Here is a 27524-nt window from a genome sequence, read left to right on the forward strand (position 1 = left end):
TGCTCGGGCATGTCGATCTAAGCGGGTGAAACTTAGGCTGTCCTGACATCAGTTGCCTACATATATGATTTGAATTAAAAAGTCAGACAGTCAAAAGCGATTTAAATTCCATAATTCGAATGTTTTATTCAAGTCACTTAGATATCCCTTAGATATTAGCCTTTAAAGTATTACTTCCACTTAGGTCGGGGTTACGACAGACATGTAGGGGAATCCCGCATATCTAAAACTGTTCTATTATTATCTATGCCCCCACTCCAATTTTCCACTTTTCTCGTTATCGTTTGGAACTTTATTTACTCTATGGTTTAGAAGTGTGCATCAACTGAAATGTATGAAGCATTGTAGCAGTGTATTATTGCGTTTATTTGTACGAGAATATACCCTAACCACCTACGAGCCTATGAATAACATTGTTGTTTAAGGTAAGTAAATGGGAATCGTTTTGAATGTAATATCTGCATGAACTAATTGACTTTCATTGGGTTTGTGATGCTAGAACACTATACATATTTGTATTAATTCCTGGGTATTGCATGGATTAATAATTTTATACATTCAGTCGTCGCGTTAATGATCGTTTGGCTGACCTTTGACGTAGGTAATAAATTCGTGTAAGCCTTCACATAGGATACGTGCGATAGGAAGTACTGTATTTTTGTTGAATTGCATTTAATGTACTACCGACGTAAGACGGCGATGGCTCTGCCCACATCTCCGGGTGGGGGAAATGAGGGGAAGGAAAATAAAGCTGGAATAAAGCCAACTTCAGCCTAGTGTTTGAGGTTGCGCGCAAATTATGTTATAATACAGGACTTTATTTTCTGATTACTTTTGCTTGATAATAAAAAATAAGTACATTGTTAAATCGTTTGCTATTTAGATCTAAGATTGGTAAATATGTAGTTGGGCGATATTTGTTAAAAACAATTTAAATACAGAAAATACTTTTATTCTGTGCTTTTTAACTTCCTCTTTTCATAAAACCCGGCGGAAATAAGAAATTACAAATACTTTAGGAGATATCACCGTTCTTATTTTCCAATACAAGACATGTGCAATAATTCGACCGTAGCCATTTTTTTATTTTGCCGTGTGTTCGTGAATGCCTAATTAATTAAAATGGTCGATTAGGTCAGGTCAGTTTCATTATAAATACTTTCAAACTAAGCGGACATTAAAAATAATATGAATTAATTTTAATGGTTGTTTAGTTTTAAAGTATTTATAATGTAACTGACCTAATAAACCGGAACAAAGGATGAACAGTAGGAACTCACGTATTTTTTTTTTTTTTTTTACTTATTACTCTCGCAACAATATCCAAATAATAAAAATAAAACATTAAAATTTGAAACGTTAAAAACTCACCTAATCTCACGTGACAACATTCTCCAATAAAAAAAAAATGATACTCGTAATGAAGAAACAATGTGAAAGCCGCATGAATGCACAGGTATTGTGATGAAAATTAAAAAATTCGATATCTCCTAAAGTATTTGGAATTTATAGTCTCCGCCGGGTTTTATGAATAGAGGAAGTTAAAAAGCATAGAATAAAAGTATTTTCGGAATTTTAATTTTTTTTTTTTTTAGCAAATATCGCCCAACTACATATTTATCCTAAGATTCTGATATAGACAAAGAAGATAAACCACGATAGTATTTAGTTGATATCTAGATTTTTCCTACTTGTTGAGGCATAAGGTGCGGGATTTATACATAATGAATCGTACTACACGTAAGTATAGATATGTATGCATGTGTAGCCTATTACCGTTTGAAATGTTTGTATTTAGGGGCTCGCCTCATCATGGGTGTATATGTGTTAGTGAGATGCTATGATAACCGAGACGCTCGCTGGTATTTTTTTAACACGGTATAGCCTCTAAACGCAAGGCTCTGAACTGACGCGCAGTCTGCTCGTCCATTGAAGTTATATATATTCAATGGCTCGTCATCACAGGATAAGTAACTGTGAAATTTGAGCGGTGACCGTAACATTTATATGGCAGAGAAATTAAGGTAAAGATGTAATGCAAGGTCTTTAAGTGCTTTCAAGGATCTGCACCGGTTGTTTTACGCCTAAAAATTACTCAGAATACACGTGTTTTAGCCATTTTAACTCTTATAAAAATACAGTTTAAACACTTAATTCAAAATCAAAAGTACTTTTTCGGTCCTCAACGAACTTTTAAATTCTTTTCGTAAACAGACCATACTCGGATATCTTTAGTAGTTTTGAAATTGCGTTGTAATTCCTGAAGCTCTACACACCGTATGTGTGCCCGGGTAGGTGGAGCCCTTAATTTTGCAACTTACTTTGAAGATATTATTGTTAGTTAATTTATTAATGTTCAGTTTAAATACTGTACCAGCTAGCTAAATATGTGTACAGCAAGCACTGTTAGGCTCTTTGTTATGTGGGCTCTGTGGGTGGCCTTGAGAGATGGCGCCTGACCTTGGCCGTTTGGTGTGTGTGGGGGGGGGGGGGGGGGACCGGTTTGGTTTCGAAATATATATTTTTTAATGCGTTTATTACCTGAGAGTAGAACAAAATTACAGATATATCGTTAGTAAAATCCATAGGATACTTCATAAGTTATGCGATGCGCACAGATCATATTTACAGTTATTGCCATGACAACTTTAGGTATTTTGATTTATTTTTTTAATTTGGTTCAGAGGGGTGGGGGCATCAAAATTATTTTGCACCTGGGCCCTTGGATTCTCTCGACGCCCCGTTATGCTTATGCGAGGGTCGGTATCCAAGCGGTTCCGTCTCCTGAAACCACTGTGCACAACCGTGCAACGTCAGACCCTAGAAAATCAAATTATTGCTATTCATGTGCACATAGGCGTATCCAGGGGGCGGTGACAAGGTGCTCCCAACCAGAGTGCATAAAAAACAAAGGACAAGGCCCTGTAGAAAATTTGTAACTGATTCCAACAAAATATTGTTGAAATATATTTTTAGTAAATAATGTTTTTTCCCCCCTTGTGTTATTGTTTATAATTTGTGTGGAATCTTGTACCGTTATCCACCATGAAAGAAGTTGAATTAAAATTTGGATTTTAAGGTGTAAAATAGTGCTATTTGAGCAGTTTTCGGTACTTAACTTTAAATATTGTAATGGTAAAAATATTATTAATTTTTTAATAAAAAATTGTTTGAGTGATAAAGTAAGAAATTAATTAAAGATATTTTAATCAATCCAAGTGCCTTGTCCACGTCCACTCAAAATCATAAATCATGCTCGAAGCTCGACAATACAAAAAAAAAAGGATAAAGGAAATAAAAATGGTTTGGTTTCGGCTGAACTGGCCTATTCCTGGAAATGATTAGCTTTAGCTTGAAGAGTTACCCAGTCACCACCTGCTTATAATTACCGCGCTGGTTAAATACAATAGGTGTAAGATATTTGAAAGCTTGGGACCCGTCACGGCGTCACAACCTTATAGCTTCTGCTCGCGACAGGGGTAGGGGAAGGGAAGGAGAATCGGTAGGGCTCGCTTACTCTTCCCCTCCTGTGCAGTGGCCGGTGATAGCGGTAAGACACCCAGGCTTTTAGCTAACCTGCTTTCAGATAAAAAAAAAAATAGTGGCTAAGGGGGGCCGAAAAATACACACCTCCCCCTGTCAAGCTTTTCATTTTAAGGCTTGTGATGTGCATAACATGCAAACAATTGTGTTTTGAACGTCGCTAGCTTCTCAGTACAACACTGGGACATGTTTACTTACGGCAAAACGCATGGAGGTGCAAATGTATGGGCGGTATATAGAAACTATATAATATATAAAACAACCTGTGCGGTTGAGAAATGCCAATATCAAAAATTAAATTTTTAATTCTAAAGAAAAATTAGAAATTTCTTAAACGTAATGATTTAAATATAAAAAAATGGGTGCGTAAAGTACACGCGCAAGAGAAGTGAAACTTTTTGCTTATTATATTATATGGTACCTATAGAAAATATATTCTGCTTGGCCGAGGTCGCAGATTATATGTATGCAGATTAAATATATATATATATGCAAGTATGCGAGTGCTAAATTATGCTATTTCGCAAGTATGTAAGTGTGAAAGTATACAAATGTTAATAATGCGAGTGAGCAAGTAAACAAGTATGCAAGAATGCAAGAATGCGAGTGAGCAAGTAAACAAGTATGCAAGAATGCAAGTGAGCAAGTAAACATGTATCGCACCCTGAGTACAAGACTATCGTAACTCAAAAAATTGAGTTTTTGAGATATGTTTACCATAAGTATGAAAATAACATTATCTAGGCCCTGCAAGACTATCGCAATATTATATTTATTTTTACAGGACTTATGGCAAATAATGTAGTGTTGCACTCAATCAAACATTATATAAGAATATGTGCAAGACTATGGCATCTGAGTTGTGATAGAATTGCACTGATTTTTGAGTTACGATAGTCTTGTACTCAGGGTGCGGTATGCGAGTGTGCGAGCATGATGCACAATGTCTACCTCTCCCCTGCCGAATCCTCCACACGTGGGTCCCCCACCACGTACCTAACTATTCCCTTCATGCGATCGGAATTTTTGTAAGCTCGAAAATTGTAGCCCAAGCAGCAAAAAAAGTTTTACTTAACAAAAATAATTTTAAAAAAAATTTTTACTATAGAATTTGTAGGATGATGTATTAACGGCCTTTGGTGAAATTTTGTCCATTAACGAACTCGACCAAGATTTTAAAATGTATTTTATGTATCAGTTTGGAAGTGATTCGTGGAAAATTACGGCAGTTATCGTGTCCATTAAATTATATATAAATATATCTTTATATATATATATTTCTTGTGTGCGTGTGTATGTCACTGAACTCCTCCTAGACGGCTGGACCGATTTTGATGAAATTTTTTGTGTGAGTTCATGGGGATTCGAGGATGGTTTAGATTCACAATTGGATATTTTATCTCGATTCTGAGTTAAGAAAAAACTAAAAAAACACGCTTTAAAAGCAAAAAAACTAAGCATTGTTGATAATTAGCCTCCATGGCAACGGGCTTTTGCATTGTTGTTGCCTTCTGCGTAACCATGGGAAAGGTTTTTGGTAACGGCAGTGGCGTGCCCAAGAGGAGGGGTATGTATAATGAGAAGATACAAAATGTCCAGCGTAGAAATACTTACCGCCATATCCATATCTCACATATATAGAGATATATAGAGAGATAGAGATATAAATAGAAAGATAGAGAGAGTTATAGAGATATACATAGAGAGATAGAGAATTAAAGAGATACAGAGAGATTCTTAGTAGGCCTATACGTTTAAAAAATTACAAAAAAAAATTGATTGAGGCATTGCAATGCATGCCTGGCATTATCTAGTATGTATATATATATATATATATGAAACTTCGAGTTGATTTTGAGGTCTATGAACCATGAAACAATATATATATGTATGTATATATACATATATATACATATATATGTATATATATACATATATATGTATATATACATATATATGTATATATATACATATATATGTATGTGTATATATATATATATATATATACATACATATATAAATTTTCTTGATGTTGCAGCAGGTAACGGCTAAAATAGGTAGTCGTTCTTCGAACTCTACAAAAAAAATTCAAAACTACCATTCAATACGTTTGTAAATCTTATAATTTTTATTTTGTTTTTATAATTCGGACCAATTCTGCAGGTTTTTAAAAAAAAATATGGGTACATTTTAAAAAAATTCGTGATTTCCGTACTGTGTACACTATATAAAATACTGAATTACTATCTACAACTTTTTTCTGAAACAATTTTTGATAAAACCAACAATTGCTCCATTGTTGCAAGGGATATAAATAAACATAATACGACGATACAGGTACTGATATTTGCAAAACTAGTCGTCTAAGTCATCCAAAGAAGGTGACGTAATGGACTTAAATTTGAACACATGGCAAAAGTTAAGTTCATTTAGATACATAGGTACAATCATTATTTAACAGCACAAAACGTTTATAATTTGTTTAAAAAAATGTTATATAACGATATGTTGAAAGACAAAAACAATTTAACAAAAAATCCTCAACTTTATCGAAAACTTTTGGCTGAAACATTTTTTGATAAAACGGACTGTTACCATAAAATAAAGGGTTGAAATTAAAATAAAATTAAAAACCTTCCTGGGTATCAAATTCGTTCGAATTTATTTGAAACCATCGGAGATGTTTCATTTTATGTATTGTGAAATCCAGCGGCGGGCCAGAAACTACTGGTGATTCGCGTCAAAAAGTTTGAATACAATGTTAATATAATTAACACGTTTGGAATTATTTTAAAGAATTATACGTTAATTTCGTATCATAATTGTATTTACTCGTTACCGAGTTTAGATTTTACACATCCCTGACGCGTACTAAAAAATTCTCTCAATGGTTTTTTTAATACCGTATATAGGTACATGATTACTTCCCAAAAAAACTGCCAGAAGTAAGCATGTGTTAATGACAAACAATACTACAGTTAACTTGTGAAATAACATCGTGTCAGTGTTAAGAAGACTGCAGATTGTCGCTCTACAACTCTGGCTCTTTGATAAAGCGCCTGCCTTGTGACTTATAGGACCCGGGTTTGCGCCCCGGCTCCTCCAAGGCGGATTGCCCAGACAAAATGGCGGCAATGTTCTGGAATGAATACAATCCCTTGCAACAAGTCAGGCTACCAAAGAGACGGTGGGTGGTAGCAAAAAACCTTCCAGGGTGGCTTCCAAATAGAGAGCCCGTTTCTTTTTTTATGGCTCCCCATGCGGTGGCCATTCCGGGGGTTTCTCCGGGGGAACGGAGTTTGGCAAAATATATTTTTTTAGTTTTGTGTAATTGTGGCACGGAATGTAGTTGAAAACCCAATATGCATTTATGGAAGTGAGGGTAGAAATTCAGTAACTTCCTCGATCTTGGAGAGAGTGCAATGGTGCGGCGTGTCAATAACGTTACTCTAAGTTTCTATGGAGCTGTCGAAACTACACAACTCATCCAAAAAATAATACAATTTTTTAAATATAAATGTCGGAAATATATAGGCCTACGTGTTACGCGCACACATGTACGTAAACATGTGTGTACATACTCAGGTACGCATTTTTCGTTTGTAATTTTAAACCTTATGGGTCTCCTTCACGTTGTTTCTTGTGATTACCGCTTAATAAAGATTTTTTCGTTATACGATTACAAACGAATTGAAGCGTGCAAAACATTTGTTTCAACAAGTTATAACATCGTTTCAGTACTACTACTATTTACTGCTGTAAATTTTATTTTTGGTTGCGAAATAATGGCACTAGTCGTTTAAGTCAAGGTGCTAAATCGGAATTAAGCTTATATTATTTTTCTACCTTGTTGTTTGCACGTGTTTAGATTTTTTATAATTTATTAATTGAAATATTCGTTTGCTCAACGAAGTATTCTTAAATCAACTAGACTTAAATTTGATCACATGGCAAAAGTTAAATTAATTTAGATACATACAAGCATTATTTAACAGCACACGCAGTTTATAATTTTTTCAAGAAAGAATACATATTTCTGTCCTCGGTTTTTTAAATAGCTACAACACAGAAGTAATTACAGATTCGAGATGTAAACAATCCGGCCAACTAATTCCACGCAGGTTGTTCATGCAAGTCTTCGGCTAATTTTCCCAAAATGCGAAGCCATTATATGTCTCCTGTGTGAAGAATCGTGTCTCTCACTAACTGTTGACGCTTCCCCTGTGGTAGTTGTAACTACTGAAAAAAACTTGTACTTCGTGTTTCTGAAATGTTTTTGGATCCATGTAATCTTATTGACATCGAGGACACAATGTTTTTTGGCTGTTTATGTAGATGATTTATTTATTTTTCTTTCCAGTCTTCTACGTTTCCACCGTCTGAATTATTTTGAAAATGTTTTCCGACTTATACCCTTGAACTTTCGTCCAACACTTACTGTGTTGTTTTGTTGCAAATTTTACTTTTTTTCCTCAATTTCTGAAGCGACTGTAATTATTTTGCTTGTCACAACTTTAACTTGAAAATCGCTTTTTGCACCACTACAATGAATATAGTTCACTCATTTTACCATAAAATATTTTCCTCAGAGTGGTATTCCCAAGAGTTGTATTTTCACTCGCAGAAATAAGGTTCGTCTTGCTATTGTGGAGCCGATGATTCTTACATTCCAACTCCTCAACAGTAATTTAGTTATAACCGTCGGCTATAACTTTAGCACACTTGATGGGTATAGCTACTATTATTTAGGCTTATATGATACTTTACAGCACCGAGTGACTTGCGAATATACTTTTGACGTCGTCCCAAGTGCTCCTCCGGCTCGCTGAGGCCATTATTGCCCGTCGCTGCTTCAGGCTTGCATGTGCGCCGGCGGCCGTGCGCAAAAGTGTAACAGGTTTTGTTTATGTAATTATGTAAGGGTGTGAATATCTATTTGTCTTGTTGTGTTGATATTGTGTTGAGTTCAAAACGGATAAAATGTGTTTCCCGGGCGACTGAGTCGCGTCTCCCCGCCTGTGACCATGTGGCTCCACGCACTCGCACACGAAGGAAAGAGGGGAGATTCATGTGCACGCGGCAAGGGGGGAGGCCGCTGAGACGTCGCGGAGTGTGGGTCGAGTCAGTCGCCAAGTGGCATGAGAGAGCGCGGACGCGAAGGTCACGTCACCGTCGTTCGCGTCGGCAGTTACGTCAGTCTTTCGTGTCATCGTCATTCGCGTCACTGCCAGTCACGTCACCGTCATCCACGCCACTGTCAGTCGCGTCACTGTCGTGTCACCGCCAGTCAGGTCACTGGTAGTGTCGTGTCGCGCTCAAGGTGCGTGGAGCCGGGCCTCGCCCTGATGGACTGTCACAGAGGGGAGCCGTGACAGCCCATGTACAGTGTGTGACGTGGGCATTAAACACACCTTAACGTAGAAAACTCTTTTATTCCACCTAAGTTAGGGTAGTTCCCTTGCCACGTGGCACGTACCCTCTCTACCGGAGCAGCTGGGCAGCAACTCCGAACCACGGGAACGGCCCTAACGTCGTCAAAATGGCGCCCAACTAGTGTGGCTGACCATGAGCTTTTACATAGAAACGGACATGAAAAGTGCGGATTTTCAAAACTTTCGGGAGCCGCGAGAATGCTGCAGGGAGTCGAGCGTGGACAAGAGCGGCGCGGGAGCGGAAGCCGACGCGCCAAAATGGTGTGAGATTGCGCCGTCAAGCGATAAGAGCGCGTCACACAGGTATCGGGTTTCATTCGGCCGCGCGAGTAGGTTCGCTCTTCCCCCTTTTCCCCTTCAAGGAATCGCGCCGGATGAGCGCAGGCGAATTGCGCCCTTCGGGTCGAGCGGGAGCCGAGTCCAGCCGAGCGACGACGAGTACAGCCGAGTCGGACCATTCAAGATCACCGCGCCGCCGGGTCAACTTCCGCGGGACGAAAAGCGTGCGGAAACGGGACCTCCGACAGTGGAGGGGGGGAGGCGGGCCATGCCTGTCTGTTCCCCGCCACCTGACGTCCCGGTCCGCCGCACGGGCCGGTCAGCCGCGCAGGTCGCGGAATGCTACACACCTGTGCGCGTGAATATGGACGGGGTCTGCCAGGTGTGTCATAAGCCACACGGAGAGGGCAGCTTGCGAGGGGAGGGCACTACACTATGGTGCTCATGTACCCCTAAGGAAAATACTGTAAAAAAGGAAATATATAACCATGGCACAGAGCGGGCCGTGATAAGGGAGCGCGTGACGTGCGCGATGGTAGGCTGTCCCGGGCGACCAGGCGAGACGGCGCGGTGCTATGTGTGCGGCACTGTCAGACACCGGATTTGCACGACTGCACGCGAATTCGCTGATTTCAGGGACGGACTATTTCTATGCGCAGCCTGTAACGACGGTGTGCGGCGCCATGGGGAGGCACAACCGGAACCGGTACCGCGAAATGCAAGCGTGGCGGTGTCACTACCTGTATTCACGGGGCGAGCACATGAAGATCCGCATGCATTTCTGCAAGCATGCTGGGACAGACTATCAAGACACGCGGTGCCCGAGGATGAGTTCACGGACAGAGTTAGTGGACAGCTCCGGGACAGTGCCCAAGCCTGGTGGGCGATGGCAGGCGAATACCGGATGTCTTGGACCGAATTCGTTACCCGGTTCGAATCCCGTTTTGATGACGCGAGTTCCCGTGCCAGCTGTCGGTACCAGCTGTACTGTCAAACACAGCGGGCCGGGGAAAGCGTGGAAGGCTTTATTTATCAAAAGCTACGCCTCCACCGACGTCCGACGACAAGCGGCTCAGTCGCCGAGATACTGCCAGTGATTGTGGAGCTACTGTCACCGGAATTACGACCTTTCATGCGTAACGCCGCGGGAAGAAGCGTGGACGATTTCCTAGCCATGGCGAGAGAAACAGAGAGAGACATCCAGGCTATACAGAGTGCAACAGAGACCATGATGCAGTGGAGGCCCAACCCCACCCCGGCGGTTCTGTCACCAGAAGATGCTGGAGCGATGGTGCGGTACACTGGCCCGCCAGCACCGCCGTCCAGATCCGCCCAGTCGCCGGGGTCGCGGGGACGCAACCTTGAGCCACAGGGCCAGTCGCGGCTGACCTGGCGGCAGGCTGACCGAGGGGAGCGACGTGGAGGCCTGACAGCCCGCGAAGAGCGGCCTCCCCGCTGCAGGTACTGTCCAACAGAAATGTACCACTGGCACCGTAAATGCCCCGTCAAGGCCGCCGGAGAAGGGGGAAACGGAGGTGACACAACACCATCGGGAAACGCCTAGGTGAGGGCGATGAGACAGCTGGGCCCCGCTCTCCGAAACTCCAACCAGCCACGCCGCCCCACCTACCTGACGTCGGCGGGGGCGGTCCGCGCCGGCCCGACTGGCCGTGCCCCGAGTCATCGGCGAGCTATGCCGCTCGCCCCATGTCGTCGGCGTCCCCGCCAGCAGCTGCGGGCGCCAGTGAGCTACCGCCCCGCCCACCTGACGTCGGCGGGGGCGGTCCGCGCCGGCCCGACGGGCCGTGCCCCGAGTCTTCGGCGAGCTACGCCGCTCGCCCCACATCGTCGGCGTCCCCGCCAGCAGCTGCGGGCGCCAGTGAGCTACCGCCCCGCCCACCTGACGTCGGCGGGGGCGGTCCGCGCCGGCCCGACGGGCCGTGCCCCGAGTCATCGGCGAGCTATGCCGCTCGCCCCACATCGTCGGCGTCCCCGCCAGCAGCTGCGGGCGCCAGTGAGCTACCGCCCCGCCCACCTGACGTCGGCGGGGGCGGTCCGCGCCGGCCCGACGGGCCGTGCCCCGAGTCATCGGCGAGCTATGCCGCTCGCCCCATGTCGTCGGCGTCCCCGCCAGCAGCTGCGGGCGCCAGTGAGCTACCGCCCCGCCCACCTAACGTCGGCGGGGGTGGTCCGCGCCGGCCCGACGGGCCGTGCCCCGAGTCTTCGGCGAGCTATGCCGCTCGCCCCACATCGTCGGCGTCCCCGCCAGCAGCTGCGGGCGCCAGTGAGCTACCGCCCCGCCCACCTGACGTCGGCGGGGGCGGTCCGCGCCGGCCCGACGGGCCGTGCCCCGAGTCTTCGGCGAGCTATGCCGCTCGCCCCACATCGTCGGCGTCCCCGCCAGCAGCTGCGGGCGCCAGTGAGCTACCGCCCCGCCCACCTGACGTCGGCGGGGGTGGTCCGCGCCGTCCCGACGGGCCGTGCCCCGAGTCATCGGCGAGCTATGCCGCTTGCCCCATGTCGTCGGCGTCCCCGCCAGCAGCTAAGGGCGCCAGTGAGCTACCGCCCCGCCCACCTGACGTAGGCGGGGGCGGTACGCACCGGCCCGATGTGCCGTGCCCCGAGTCTTCGGTGAGCTCTGCCGCTCGCCCTACATCGCTGGGGGCCTCGACAGTAGATGCGGGGCTAGAGGATACGCTGTCCCGGCTCGGGCGCATGGGTCCCGAGGAAGGCAGTCTACTGCGCATACCTGTCCGGGTGGACGGCGGGGAACTGGAGGCGCTGGTGGACACCGCAGCCAGCCACAGCTATATTGCCGCTCACCTCGTCGCCGGTGCTGACGTGACAGCTGAGGCTGGGACAGTCCTGCTGGCCACCAGGGGAGCTTGCGCGCCCACGTCTGGGCGCGCCCAGGTAAAAATTCACATAAGGGACCATGTTAGCCAAACGGACGCCATAGTGTTGCATGAGCTACGAGAGGAGATTATCCTGGGAGCCCCCTGGCTTGCACAGGTCGATGCCACAATCTAAGTCCGTGCCGGGCGCTTGCACCTTGGTACCCGCGGCCGTTGGACTGTCTACGGTATCCACCGGCCTATTCCATCCCCACCTCTCACAGTTGTAGGTTTGGATGAGCTGACCCACGGAGTTCCAGCCGAGCACCACGCCGACATCGATGAGGTGATAAGGGCTCATTCGCAAGTGTTTGCAGCTGCGGACCAGTTACAGAGGACTACAATTACAGAGCATAGCATACCCCTGGTGCCCCATACCCCTCCGTTCCAGAAAGTGTTCGGGTTCGGACCCCGTGAACAGGATGCCATACAGGCGCAAATCGAGGAGATGCTGGCGAGTGGCGTCATAGAACCTAGTAATTCACCTTATAATAGTCTTATCGTAATGGCCACCAAGAAAGATGGAACGCTGAGATTTTGCGTAAATTTCAAAGCAATAAATCACCTCACCATTCCGGCACCACCACCATTAATCAACATCACGGATGCCCTCGCTGGCTTGGGGAAAGCCACCATCTTTTCAAAGCTTGACCTCAAGTCGGGGTACTGGCAAGTGCCAGTATGCCCCGCCGACCGCCCCAAAACAGCCTTTACCGCCCCAGACGGCAGGCGCTTCCAGTTCTGTGCGATGCCGTTCGGCCTGATGGATGCTCCTGCGACCTTCCAGACCATGATGGTCCGTGTCCTGGATGGCTACATCGGCAAGTTTGCCCAAGCCTACCTGGACGATGTGATCATCTGGTCATGTTCGTGGGAGGAACACGCACACCATCTGGCCTTGGTGTTTGAGCGGCTCGCCAGGCACGGGCTGACGTGCGCCCCGAGGAAATGCCACATTGGGGCGGAGGTGATCGAGTTTCTGGGCCATATTGTGGACGCAGAGGGATGCCGCCCGCTGCCCAAACAGCTGTCCATTATTGAGGGCAAGCAGGCACCCAAGACACGGAAGCAGCTCCAGAAACTCATGGGGCTGTTGAATTGGTTGAGGTCATTTGTTCCCCACTTCGCCTCGATTACCGCGCCGATGACCGACCTGCTTTCACCTAAGCACAAATTCCGGTGGACCCAGGCCGCCGACCAGGCCCTGGGCGAGGTAAAACAACAGCTCCGCAACTGCCACACCCTGTCGCGGCTGGTGCCGGACGAACCACTGTTCGTGCAGACCGATGCCAGCCAGGAAGGCATGGGGGTGGTGCTGTACCAGCTGGACGGCCAAGGTCAGAGACGTATCGTCGAGTACGCGAGTGCCAAGTTTGGCCCAGCGGAAAGACGATACCATGTCAATGAGCAAGAGTGCCTCGCTGTGGTGTGGGCACTAAAAAGATACCGACACTACCTCGAGGGGCGCCCCTTCATTCTCCGCACGGACAGCCAGTGCCTCAAATGGCTGGATTCCGTGCAGGAGGGCAAGTCAAAGTTTACCCGGTGGGCCCTTCTCCTCCAGAGCTTCCACTTCACGGTGGAACATGTTCCCGGCCGGGAAAATGAGCTCGCTGACGAGCTTTCCCGGCACCCGGACCCCAGAACCATAGTCTACGATGACCAGGGGTGGGACAACCTCCTACCCCCGGTTCCGATTACCAACTATTCGGACCCGGCCCCCGACGATGCCCTACTGTACATGCTGCCTGGGCCCAGCACACCAGAGCCGGCCACCCAATTCGCCACCATGGCAGAGCTGGTGACTTGCGTGCGTGACGCCCAGCAGGACGACCCACAGACACGAGCCCGACTGGCCGAGTGTGGCGACCAAGCATTTCCCTATCAGCGTAGTCTCGATGGCATGCTTCAGACCCGTGGTGCTCGCAGAGGAAGCCGCTGGAGTATTCATGCACCCCCTGCTGCACGGCCAGCCATCCTACTGTTCTTCCACAGTCATGAGCTGGCGGGGCACCCTGGGGCTGAACAGACCCTGCGAGAAATCCGCAGGACGTTCCACTGGCCGGAGGTCACGGCCGACGTTAAGCAGTTCGTGCGTGAGTGCCAACGCTGCCAACAGTGTAAGGCGCGTCGACCTGATGGCGTGGAGCAACAGGTTCCCCGACGCCCTGACCACCCATTCCACGAGGTGGCTCTTGACATTATGGGCCCCTACCCACGCACCTCCCAGGGAAAGCGGTTCATCATTGTAGTCACTGATGTGTTTACGCGATGGACCGAGGCGTTTGCTGTCGCCAATGTCAAGGCGGGAACAATCATCGCCCTACTGGACCGAGAGGTGTTCCCATGGTATGGGTATCCGAGAGTGCTGCTCACAGATAATGGAGTCCAATTTACGGGTCACAGCTGGCGGAAGGCATGTGGGCGGTGGGGGGTCCATCATCACACCACCCCTACCTATCATCCCAGATCAAATCCCACTGAACGCCGCAACCAAGACATTAAGACCCAGCTCCGTATCCGCCTTGATGAGGACCACACTAAGTGGGGCATTCACCTCCCCACCCTCTTGTACTGCCTCCGCCGGCGCACGAACGAGGTAACGGGATATTCTCCAGCTGAGCTGCTCCATGGTCACAACTTAGCATTGCCAGCCGAACTGGGCATCATTCACACAGAAGAACCTTTCCCGGTAGAGGACCTATGGGCTGGGGCACGCAGGCATCAGGCCCAGTTTTTGGATCATCGAACACCCCAGTCCCTAAATCCACCCCCGCAGATCATTCCAGGACAGTTTGTGCATGTAAGGCTCCAGCATCTGTCAGCCAAGGGCCGTGGGTTTTGCGCGGGCCTCGCGCCCAAGTGGTCCGAGCCCAGGGAGGTGGTGGCTCGCTTGGGGATGACCACTTACCTGGTGCGGCAGCCGAATGGCCGAATGGCCAAAATACACCGTGATGCCTTGCGGCTAGCCACGGTCCCAATGCCGCAGCAGCCGTCAACCGTAGGAGCCGCGGATAGTTTTACAGACCAGGACAGCCCCAGGGACCAACCAGAGACACCACGAGGAGGCCATTGTGCCAATTCTGACCCGATGCCCCTAGACACCGACCCTGGAAGAAACCACTGCAGTAGGGAAGGAAGGAGATCGGACTCACCTTTGGTGCCGACGAACTTCGGTGACGAAATGGTCACTGGCAATACCAACCCAGCAGGTTGCGAGGTTTCTTTAAATACCAAAGCTCCAGTATTTTCCCGAGAAGCTACGCCCACCCAACAAGCATATGGGTATGAGCCCAACGGTTTCACCATGGACCACCTGGATGAGCTTGCTGACAGGCTGGACTCCAGGGATGCCCAAAACTCCGTCTTTAACACATCCTTTACCCCAATCCCTGATGAAGAGGACCCTGAGTTACCAACCATTGACACCATCCCTAAAATAGTAATCCCCGAGGAAGTAATGGAAGGGTTAAACGGGGATGGGTACCACCACCACATAGGTTATCCACCTGAAGGGCCCTGTGGTCCCGAGGAAGGGGTCATCATTGAACTCCTTGATGAGGTGAAGGAAGGGGACAGATCCCCACCTATGCACCCAGACACTGCACCGAATTCCCAGGTTCCGGAAATAGCCCGCCATTCCACTCGTCAGCGCAGGCCTCCCTCCTACCTGCTAGACTATTGGCCATGGGTACTCACCCAGCAGGTTACTCCTACTTCCGCCCATGGGATGCCAATATGAACGCCCGAGTGCCGAGTGTTAATGGTGAAGTGCGTGTGATCGTAGCATCAGCGGGCAAAATGACCTCGGGGAGGGGGGAGCATTTGACGTCGTCCCAAGTGCTCCTCCGGCTCGCTGAGGCCATTATTGCATGTCGCTGCTTCAGGCTTGCGTGTGCGCCGGCGCCCGTGCACAAAAGTGTAACAGGTTTTGTTTATGTAATTATGTAAGGGTGTGAATATCTATTTGTCTTGTTGTGTTGATATTGTGTTGAGTTCAAAACGGATAAAATGTGTTTCCCGGGCGACTGAGTCGCGTCTCCCCGCCTGTGACCATGTGGCTCCACGCACTCGCACACGAAGGAAAGAGGGGAGATTCATGTGCACGCGGCAAGGGGGGAGGCCGCTGAGACGTCGCGGAGCGTGGGTCGAGTCAGTCGCCAAGTGGCATGAGAGAGCGCGGACGCGAAAGTCACGTCACCGTCGTTCGCGTCGGCAGTTACGTCAGTCTTTCGTGTCATCGTCATTAGCGTCACTGTGAGTTACGTCACCGTCATCCACGCCACTGTCAGTCGCGTCACTGTCGTGTCACCGCCAGTCAGGTCACTGGTAGTGTCGTGTCGCGCTCAAGGTGCGTGGAGCCGGGCCTCGCCCTGATGAACTGTCACAGAGGGGAGCTGTGACAGCCCATGTACAGTGTGTGACGTGGGCATTAATAAAAACCTTAACGTAGAAAACTCTTTTATTCCACCTAAGTTAGGGTAGTTCCCTTGCCACGTGGCACGTACTCTCTCTACCGGAGCAGCTGGGCAGCGACTCCGAACCACGGGAACGACCCTAACGTCGTCACTTTCTTAAGTGCAAGTGATTGGTTATCGGACAATTTGTTAGTACAATTATTTATTAACAGTGTAAATATTAGAAATTGATAAAACTTAATTGGGCTATCCCTTACGAACCCAGTTCTCCCCACATAGGTCGTAAAAAATGTATAGGTATATTTCGAATTACCTACTTATTCTGTAATTGTTCTGGAAACTTATATAAACTTCAGGAACATTTTGAACACTTAAATTACATTTTTTAATATTCCATGCAGCGAAAATGTTTTTTAAATTAATGCATCTAGCATTGAATAACGTAAAACGTGTGGTAGTGTAAATGGGACAGAAATAATAATTTTTTTTATTTCAACGCACGTTTTTTCCCTCAAAATTAAACAGGAATGGTTAGTCTTATAAAAATTGTTTCATAAAGAGTTTTAGATTAAAATTATAATATTTACAAACAATTTTAACTGAAATAATGGTGTTTTTTATCCTCCAACCCTAGTTTTCACTATCAAATGCGTATATAGACAATATTTTTGTGGGTATTACACCTACGAGTCATAAAAAGGTTAAAATTAATGATATTTGTTTGACCCTTTGGTGGAATTTTGTCCATTAACGAACTCGACCAAGTTTTTAAAATGTATTTTATGTATCAGTTTGGAAGTGATTCGTGGAAAATTACGGCAGTTATCGTGTAGCAGTGCTCTGTGACTAGCAGGGCCCGGTGACCAGCAGGGCCCCGCACCTATCAGGATCCCGTGACCAGCAGGGCCCCGTGACTAGCAGGCCCCGTGTGACTAGCAGGCCCCGTGTGACTAGCAGGGCCCCGTGACTAGCAGGCCCCGTGTGACCAGCAGGGCCCCGTGACCAGCAGGGCCCCGTGACTAGCAGGGCCCCGTGACCAGCAGGGCCCCGCACCTATCAGGATCCCGTGACCAGCAGGGCCCCGTGACCAGCAGGCCCCGTGTGACTAGCAGGGCCCGGTGACCAGCAGGCCCCGTGTGACTAGCAGGGCCCGTGTGACTAGCAGGGCCCCGTGACCAGCAGGGCCCCGCACCTATCAGGATCCCGTGACCAGCAGGGCCCCGTGACTAGCAGGGCCCCGTGACCAGCAGGGCCCCGCACCTATCAGGATCCCGTGACCAGCAGGGCCCCGTGACCAGCAGGGCCCCGCACCTATCAGGATCCCGTGACCAGCAGGGCCCCGTGACTAGCAGGGCCCCACACCTATCAGGATCCCGTGATCAGCAGGGCCCCGTGACCAGCAGGGCCCCGCACCTATCAGGATCCCGTGACCAGCAGGGCCCCACACCTATCAGGATCCCGTGACCAGCAGGGCCCCGTGACCAGCAGGGCCCCGCACCTATCAGGATCCCGTGACCAGCAGGGCCCCGTGACTAGCAGGGCCCCGTGACCAGCAGGGCCCCGTGACCAGCAGGGCCCCGTGACTAGCAGGGCCCCACACCTATCAGGATCCCGTGACCAGCAGGGCCCCGTGACCAGCAGGGCCCCGCACCTATCAGGATCCCGTGACCAGCAGGGCCCCGTGACTAGCAGGGCCCCACACCTATCAGGATCCCGTGACCAGCAGGGCCCCGTGACCAGCAGGCCCCGCACCTATCAGGATCCCGTGACCAGCAGGGCCCCGTGACTAGCAGGGCCCCGTGACCAGCAGGGCCCCGCACCTATCAGGATCCCGTGACCAGCAGGGCCCCGTGACTAGCAGGGCCCCACACCTATCAGGATCCCGTGACCAGCAGGGCCCCATGACCAGCAGGGCCCCGCACCTATCAGGATCCCGTGACCAGCAGGGCCCCGTGACTAGCAGGGCCCCGTGACCAGCAGGGCCCCGCACCTATCAGGATCCCGTGACCAGCAGGGCCCCGTGACTAGCAGGGCCCCACACCTATCAGGATCTCGTGACCAGCAGGGCCCCGTGACCAGCAGGGCCCCGCACCTATCAGGATCCCGTGACCAGCAGGGCCCCGTGACTAGCAGGGCCCCGTGACCAGCAGGGCCCCGCACCTATCAGGATCCCGTGACCAGCAGGGCCCCGTGACTAGCAGGGCCCCGTGACCAGCAGGGCCCCGTGACTAGCAGGGCCCCGTGACCAGCAGGGCCCCGCACCTATCAGGATCCCGTGACCAGCAGGGCCCCGTGACTAGCAGGCCCCGTGTGACTAGCAGGGCCCGTGTGACTAGCAGGGCCCCGTGACCAGCAGGGCCCCGCACCTATCAGGATCCCGTGACCAGCAGGGCCCCGTGACTAGCAGGCCCCGTGTGACTAGCAGGGCCCGTGTGACTAGCAGGGCCCCGTGACCAGCAGGGCCCCGCACCTATCAGGATCCCGTGACCAGCAGGGCCCCGCACCTATCAGGATCCCGTGACCAGCAGGGCCCCGCACCTATCAGGATCCCGTGACCAGCAGGGCCCCGTGACTAGCAGGGCCCCGTGACCAGCAGGGCCCCGCACCTATCAGGATCCCGTGACCAGCAGGGCCCCGCACCTATCAGGATCCCGTGACCAGCAGGGCCCCGCACCTATCAGGATCCCGTGACCAGCAGGGCCCCGCACCTATCAGGATCCCGTGACCAGCAGGGCCCCGCACCTATCAGGATCCCGTGACCAGCAGGGCCCCGCACCTATCAGGATCCCGTGACCAGCAGGGCCCCGTGACTAGCAGGGCCCCGTGACCAGCAGGGCCCCGCACCTATCAGGATCCCGTGACCAGCAGGGCCCCACACCTATCAGGATCCCGTGACCAGCAGGGCACCGTGACCAGCAGGGCCCCGTGACTAGCAGGATCCCGTGACCAGCAGGGCCCCGCACCTATCAGGATCCCGTGACCAGCAGGGCCCCGTGACTAGCAGGGCCCCGTGACCAGCAGGGCCCCGTGACTAGTAGGGCCCCGTGACCAGCAGGGCCCCGCACCTATCAGGATCCCGTGACCAGCAGGGCCCCGCACCTAGCAGGGCCCCGTGACCAGCAGGGCCCCGCACCTATCAGGATCCCGTGACCAGCAGGGCCCCGCACCTATCAGGATCCCGTGACCAGCAGGGCCCCGCACCTATCAGGATCCCGTGACCAGCATGGCCCCGTGACCAGCAGGGCCCCGCACCTATCAGGATCCCGTGACCAGCAGGGCCCCGTGACCAGCAGGGCCCCGCACCTATCAGGATCCCGTGACCAGCAGGGCCCCGTGACTAGCAGGGCCCCGTGACCAGCAGGCCCCGTGTGACTAGCAGGGCCCGTGTGACTAGCAGGGCCCCGTGACCAGCAGGGCCCCGCACCTATCAGGATCCCGTGACCAGCAGGGCCCCGTGACTAGCAGGGCCCCGTGACCAGCAGGCCCCGTGTGACTAGCAGGGCCCGTGTGACTAGCAGGGCCCCGTGACCAGCAGGGCCCCGCACCTATCAGGATCCCGTGACCAGCAGGGCCCCGCACCTATCAGGATCCCGTGACCAGCAGGGCCCCGTGACCAGCAGGGCCCCGCACCTATCAGGATCCCGTGACCAGCAGGGCCCCGTGACCAGCAGGGCCCCGCACCTATCAGGATCCCGTGACCAGCAGGGCCCCGTGACCAGCAGGGCCCCGCACCTATCAGGATCCCGTGACTAGCAGGGCCCGTGTGACTAGCAGGGCCCCGTGACCAGCAGGGCCCCGCACCTATCAGGATCCCGTGACCAGCAGGGCCCCGTGACTAGGAGGGCCCCGCACCTAGCAGGCCCCGTGTGACCAGCAGGGCCCCGTGACTAGCAGGGCCCGGTGACCAGCAGGGCCTCTAACCATGCGGTCATTTAGTTTTCATGGTTCTTTCGTTTTCATATGGGTTTTCATGTTCATTTTTAATATAAATCTTCAAAGTATTAACTGCCTTAATTAATGACGCAATTTCACCAGAATGTTATCATTAGCATTAATAAAACTAACTCGAGTGTAATTTTTCAATATAGAACATCAAAATTTCTTAAGATAAAGTAAAAAAAAATAGCGGGAGGAATAATGTTTTTTTTTAAGTTACACGTTGACTTTAAAGTCACTTTTTTTTTTTACTATTTTCTAACCTTTCTTTAGGGGGCTATTGTATACCCCCAGGTCCTGGAAAAGTAAGTGACCCTGGGCCCCGCAATGAATAGAGCCGCGGTCGGACCCACGTCCGCGAGACTGAGTGCGGTGCTTCACCGCTGTACCACCTTGCTCGGCGTATCGCTTGGAAGGGCCCTTCGAGCCACCACTGTAGTGATGGAACCAATAGCGGTTCCATTGTCCACGCGATAGTGTGACTGTGGATACACGATAGGAACTCGCTGCTTGAACACCGGTGGCCGGAGGAGAGATTATTCTCTTGTTTGCGAGCGGCTACTAAGAGGGCTGGCTGCTGGTAGCCTCAGAAGACTTAAGGGAGCAGTTACACGGAACAACTTCAGGTGAACAAGTTCAAATAAACACAGTTACACTGCAGTTGGTATAAATTGTGTTCAACTCGAAAATAGACTGTCTAATGTCATCAGTGGCGGATCCAAGGGGGGGGGGGGCACCAGGGGCAAGCCCCCCCCCCCCCCGAAAAACCAGTTGTCTGATACATTAATATTTCCGACAAAAATGATTATTTCTGAAACCAATAAAACATTTTAATATATCTATTGAATTTCTTGTAGAATCATAAAATCTGGTGGTTGGATGTTATGTGTAGTGTGAGTAGATTAAATACAAATTTAGTAATTTTAAGACATTTTTTCGCTGGCTTCTCTGAGATCCTAGAGTGAACCTCTGGATCCGCCACTGAATGTCATCGAATGAATGTGTTGTGGATGAAGAGTCAGAATTTCACTTGAAATAGAAAACGAAGAGATATTTAACACAATCATTAGTCGTCTGGACGAACTTAAAAACAAGGAAGAACCACCCATCACGGCGAGGACAGACAGACGTTGATGACGATGTGATTTTAGTGTGACAATCAATTTTCCTCTAAAAAGGGGGGGGGGGGGGGGGGATTTGTCTGTAAAGTCGGTTCACGGACGATAATTTTACGTGATAACGTCATAAGAAAACATTGATGAAAAATTGCATACTTTTTAATTTTCAATCATTATTTACAATTTTTGTAAATTTAATTTAATTAATTTGTTTAAATATAATCACGAAAAATTAGTTATAGAAATAAACTGAAATCAAATTAATGTCAATAAATTGTCAATTTGAAATGACAAAAATTGGACAAATAAATCAATTTTTTTTTAATTGCTGCTTTTGAAAAGCCCGCATTAACCTGTTTGATATAGATTTTCTCGCACGATGGTTGGCCGGTTCTTGCACGTTCGGCTCAGGCGGAACGTGACGAGTCATGCTTTTTCGTGCGTGCAGCCGGCGTTCATCGATTTATAAGACGTTATCACGTCGAAAACTAATTATAAATAAAACTTGCTCAATAGAAAATAAAATAATAGACGTACTGGACTTTCTCCTCCACAGAATCCCGGCTACGGCCTCGCGGGCGCACCTTACTGCTGCAGCCACATCACGTGAGGAATATTGAGCCTGACGAATACTGGCTGCTCATAGGGGCGTAACCAGGATTTCTTTTCGGGGGTTTTTTACTTACACCCTGCCCCTGTACTAGGGAGGAAACATTTGGTTCTAATGTGCAATTTGGTGCTATTTAAGCACTTTCGTAATTAAAATATTGGATTTAAATATCATAAAATTGTGTCCCGACTTTATGATATTTTTAACGAGACACTGTTGAAAACTCATTGCTGAATATTAAGGGTTATCGGCTCAAGGGTTCTTTCTTAGTTTCATCTAAGTGCATTTGCAACAACTAGACAAGTGTAAATTTTGTCATAAGTGTGTGTGTATATATATATAATATTTCGGGGGGGTGTTTGGACACCCAAAACACCCCCCACCCCCCCTGGCTACGCCCCTGGTGCTCAGAATATCTCGTTCTCAGTCAGTCGCTGTAGTAGGAAGTTTTATCCAAGCCAACTGTCACCAACGCAAATCAAAATTCATGTCACATCGTACAAGTTGAAAGTTGACAGGAAGTGTAGGTAACGGCCAGTAGCGGATCCAGAGAGGGGGGGGGGGGGGCGGCTAAGGTGCTCAAGCCCCCTCCAAAATCATCTGGGTCCACTAAAGTTTTAGTGTTTGCCTTGATAAAGCCTAGCCTCAGCTGGGTCAAGCCCCTCCCAAACAAAAATCCTAGATCCGCCACTGGTAACGGCGGATTTCTATTGGCCCGGGTGCGCTTGCTGTGAACATTGAAAATATCTTCACTCGTGAAAAAAATTGCATCATTAATGTACGAAATTTGTGCAGCGACCTTGGGATAATAGAGGCCCAGTTGCTGATACTACCATTGTGCAAACTGAACGCGTTTCTGGTAGTCGTTTCATTGTAACTGGCGCTGTTGTACTTATGCGGTGCTCAGACGTAGCATTCGTGTAGTGCGTGTTGCATACTTGCCAGGCAATTCACAATTCCGCGTCTTGACGATTTGGCATTTCTAGGAACACACATGTGTGATTTATATTTTATAGCTCCGGGTGGCGTTATATTTAGCTAAAAATTGTGTTATTTTCAGATGGAGGAATTATATTTTTCAACAATAATTTTTCACATTTACTTCACAGCCATATATAAAAACTTGATTTTTTTCTTTTTATGATATAATAAAATTATAATTTAGCTATAAAAACAAACCTTGAAATAGGTATTAAGTATCACACTAGACTATCGACAAAAAAAATAATTACCACTCTTGTCTATTGGATAAACCACACTCCAACAGATCGCAGACATTAATTAGCATCATTCATGATATTGTCAGTTCGCCAATAGGAGACTAAAAATACGTAGGTAGAAATATGTACCGAAGTGGTTTTTTTTTTTTATGGTGGTTGTTTGGTGAGGGGTGTGTAGCATGTTTTTCCCACAGAAAATCTTATCTACAGTATTTGCCGAAAATTTTAAGTTGTATGTAAGTTATAGTTATTTCGTCGGTACTGAAGGAGATGGGGAACACCGAACATTTATGTGCTCAAACGTATTCTCTCATGGCTGGTTCCTGAAGGGACGAAGGGATGGTGATTGGGGGGGAGGGGAGGGTCGCCTCACATGCAGGTGGTTCTCGCCCCACCAGATCACAGCGGCGCTGGTCCATGAGACAATCCCGCACTCTCGTGGCATACGTCACGGCATGTGATACGCACAGATTATGTTTCGCTTGGTTAAATCGTAACACAGTTATTTTCCCCCGCATCATTGGTTTCTCTCGATGGCCTTGGACACTCACATAGACTAGCATGTCAGCCAAAGTTGCAGCTCGCACTGGTAGCATCTGTGAAGTATAGTACGCCAGTTGACAGTAGTTGCGAAGCCTGTGCAGTGTCGGTAGTGGCGTCCAGACGGTGTGGTGTGACCTTGGGGCGCTCCAGGGTCCCTTGTCTTCGGCCCGGGCCTGCCTTATCTCGGCGCTCGTCAGCGCGATGACCGATACAGTGACGTCACGCCTCTCCGTCCGCAACCGAGTTCCGCAGATGGCTGGTCTCAGGGTGTCCACAGTTAGTACTTTCCTACTAGATCTAGTACTTTTACAAGTTTGTTTAGTGGTCTAGTACACTTACGCTCAGATCTAGTACTTTTTCCTTTAATATGATAATGTTACAGTAACTCCAATATGTTTTATTATTAAGCGTAATTATTTTTAAAAACTATGGAATGTATGTGTGTGTGGTGTGATATTTAAGTTAGAACCTTGCAATGTCATAATAACTTCCTAAATTGTTAAAACCATAACAAAATATAATTTAGTACTTTTATTTTTTTCAAATCTAGTACTTTTTTCTCGCCTGAATTGGTAGGAAATATTTTTTCCTTGTGGACAGCCTGGTTGGTCTCCGCCTCTCGAGCCGGCCCCACGTGGTCCCACTCGTGGCGAGGGTCGTGGCTCACTCGGGGTCACGTGTGCCCTCGCTGGGTCTCGCTCGCTGATGCGAACCCGTGCATACTATAAATTATTTTTATCCTTGTGGAATCTGTGGGCTAGGATCCCATAATGCGGGTTCCGCTTGATGGATTTCAAGGATAATTTAATCCCGTCTCATTTTGACCACGACATTATCACTGGGTATATATAACAGAACACCAAGCAGAGACGGGAGCGCGACTAGGAATGGAGAGTGTACTGGGAGCTCTGTCGCCTCGCGAGACCCTTTGACTCGGGCTGCAAAAACCGACTCGTTGTGGAGAGGGGGCGAGTGCGAGGCGAGACAGGACGAGACTGGGCGAGACAGGTCGAGACAGGTCGAGACTGGGCGAGACAGGTCGAGACAGGACGAGACTGGGCGAGACAGGACGAGACAGGACGAGACAGGTCGAGACTGGGCGAGACAGGACGAGACAGGACGAGACTGGGCGAGACAGGTCGAGACAGGTCGAGACTGGGCGAGACAGGACGAGACAGGACGAGACTGGGCGAGACAGGTCGAGACAGGTCGAGACTGGGCGAGACAGGGCGAGGCTGGGTGAGACAGGGCGAGACAGGACGAGACAGGAGGAGACTGGGCGAGACAGGACGAGACAGGTCAAGACTGGGCGAGATAGGACGAGACAGGTCGAGACTGGACGAGACAGGACGAGACAGGACGAGACAGGACGAGACAGGTCGAGACTGGGCGAGACAGGACGAGACAGGACGAGACTGGGCGAGACAGGTCGAGACAGGTCGAGACAGGTCGAGACTGGGCGAGACAGGACGAGACAGGACGAGACTGGGCGAGACAGGTCGAGACAGGTCGAGACTGGGCGAGACAGGTCGAGACTGGGCGAGACAGGTCGAGACAGGACGAGACTGGGCGAGACAGGACGAGACAGGACGAGACAGGTCGAGACTGGGCGAGACAGGACGAGACAGGACGAGACTGGGCGAGACAGGTCGAGACAGGTCGAGACTGGGCGAGACAGGGCGAGACTGGGTGAGACAGGGCGAGACAGGTCAAGACTGGGCGAGATAGGACGAGACAGGTCGAGACTGGACGAGACAGGTCGAGACTGGACGAGACAGGACGAGACAGGTCGAGACTGGGTGAGACAGGGCGAGACAGGACGAGACAGGAGGAGACTGGGCGAGACAGGAGGAGACAGGTCGAGACTGGGCGAGACAGGACGAGACAGGTCGAGACTGGGCGAGACAGGACGAGACAGGAGAAGACAGGTCGAGACTGGGCGAGACAGGTCGAGACAGGACGAGACAGGTCGAGACTGGGCGAGACAGGTCGAAACAGGTCGAGACTGGACGAGACAGGGCGAGAGAGGACGAGACTGGGCGAGACAGGAGGAGACAGGTCGAGACTGGGCGAGACAGGTCGAGACTGGGCGAGACAGGGCGAGACTGGCGAGTCAGGTCGAGACTGGGCGAGACTGGGCGAGACAGGACGAGACAGGACGAGACTGGGCGAGACAGGACGAGACAGGACGAGACTGGGCGAGACAGGTCGAGACAGGTCGAGACTGGGCGAGACAGGGCGAGACTGGGTGAGACAGGGCGAGACAGGACGAGACAGGAGGAGACTGGGCGAGACAGGACGAGACAGGTCAAGACTGGGCGAGATAGGACGAGACAGGTCGAGACTGGGCGAGACAGGACGAGACAGGACGAGACTGGGCGAGACAGGTCGAGACAGGTCGAGACTGGGCGAGACAGGGCGAGACTGGGTGAGACAGAGCGAGACAGGACGAGACAGGAGGAGACTGGGCGAGACAGGACGAGACAGGTCAAGACTGGGCGAGATAGGACGAGACAGGTCGAGACTGGACGAGACAGGTCGAGACTGGACGAGACAGGACGAGACAGGGCGAGACTGGGTGAGACAGGGCGAGACAGGACGAGACAGGAGGAGACTGGGCGAGACAGGAGGAGACAGGTCGAGACTGGGCGAGACAGGACGAGACAGGTCGAGACTGGGCGAGACAGGACGAGACAGGAGAAGACAGGTCGAGACTGGGCGAGACAGGTCGAGACAGGACGAGACAGGTCGAGACTGGGCGAGACAGGTCGAAACAGGTCGAGACTGGACGAGACAGGGCGAGAGAGGACGAGACTGGGCGAGACAAGAGGAGACAGGTCGAGACTGGGCGAGACAGGTCGAGACTGGGCGAGACTGGGCGAGACAGGGCGAGACTGGACGAGTCAGGTCGAGACTGGGCGAGACTGGGCGAGACAGGGCGTGACTGGACGAGACTGGGCGAGACTGGACGAGACTGGACGAGACTGGGCGAGACAGGACGAGACAGGTCGAGACTGGGCGAGACAGGTCGAGACTGGGCGAGACTGGACGAGACAGGACGAGACAGGTCGAGACTGGTCGAGACTGGGCGAGGCTGGACGAGACTGGGCGAGACAAGTCGAGACAGGTCGAGACTGGGCGAGACAGGGCGAGACTGGGCGAGACTGGGCGAGACTGGACGAGACTGGACGAGACAGGTCGAGACTGGACGAGACTGGACGAGACAGGGCGAGACAGGACGAGACTGGGCGAGACAGGAGGATACAGGTCGAGACTGGGCGAGACAGGTCGAGACTGGGCGAGACAGGGCGAGACTGGGCGAGACAGGTCGAGACTGGGCGAGACAGGGCGAGACTGGGCGAGACAGGACGAGACAGGTCGAGACTGGGCGAGACTGGGCGAGACTGGGCGAGACTGGACGAGACTGGACGAGACTGGGCGAGACTGGGCGAGACAGGGCGAGACTGGACGAGACAGGTCGAGACTGGGCGAGACAGGTCGAGACAGGTCGAGACTGGACGAGACAGGGCG

At 50.3% G+C, this 27524-nt stretch overlaps 1 protein-coding gene across 1 annotated transcript in view; it reads left to right on the top strand.

The window, feature by feature from the left end:
* Nucleotides 1–267: 267 nt before the first annotated feature.
* Nucleotides 268–27524, top strand: part of LOC134532266 (constitutive coactivator of peroxisome proliferator-activated receptor gamma-like) — a 63082-nt gene continuing 35825 nt past the window's right edge. Inside the window, exon 1 of the mRNA XM_063368688.1 lies at nt 268–425. The gene's annotated coding sequence lies outside the window, so the exon portion shown is untranslated. The remainder of the gene's footprint in view (nt 426–27524) is intronic.

This window comes from Bacillus rossius, chromosome 1 (genome assembly GCF_032445375.1).
Source record: "Bacillus rossius redtenbacheri isolate Brsri chromosome 1, Brsri_v3, whole genome shotgun sequence".
In the NCBI taxonomy this organism is placed as follows: domain Eukaryota; kingdom Metazoa; phylum Arthropoda; class Insecta; order Phasmatodea; family Bacillidae; genus Bacillus; species Bacillus rossius.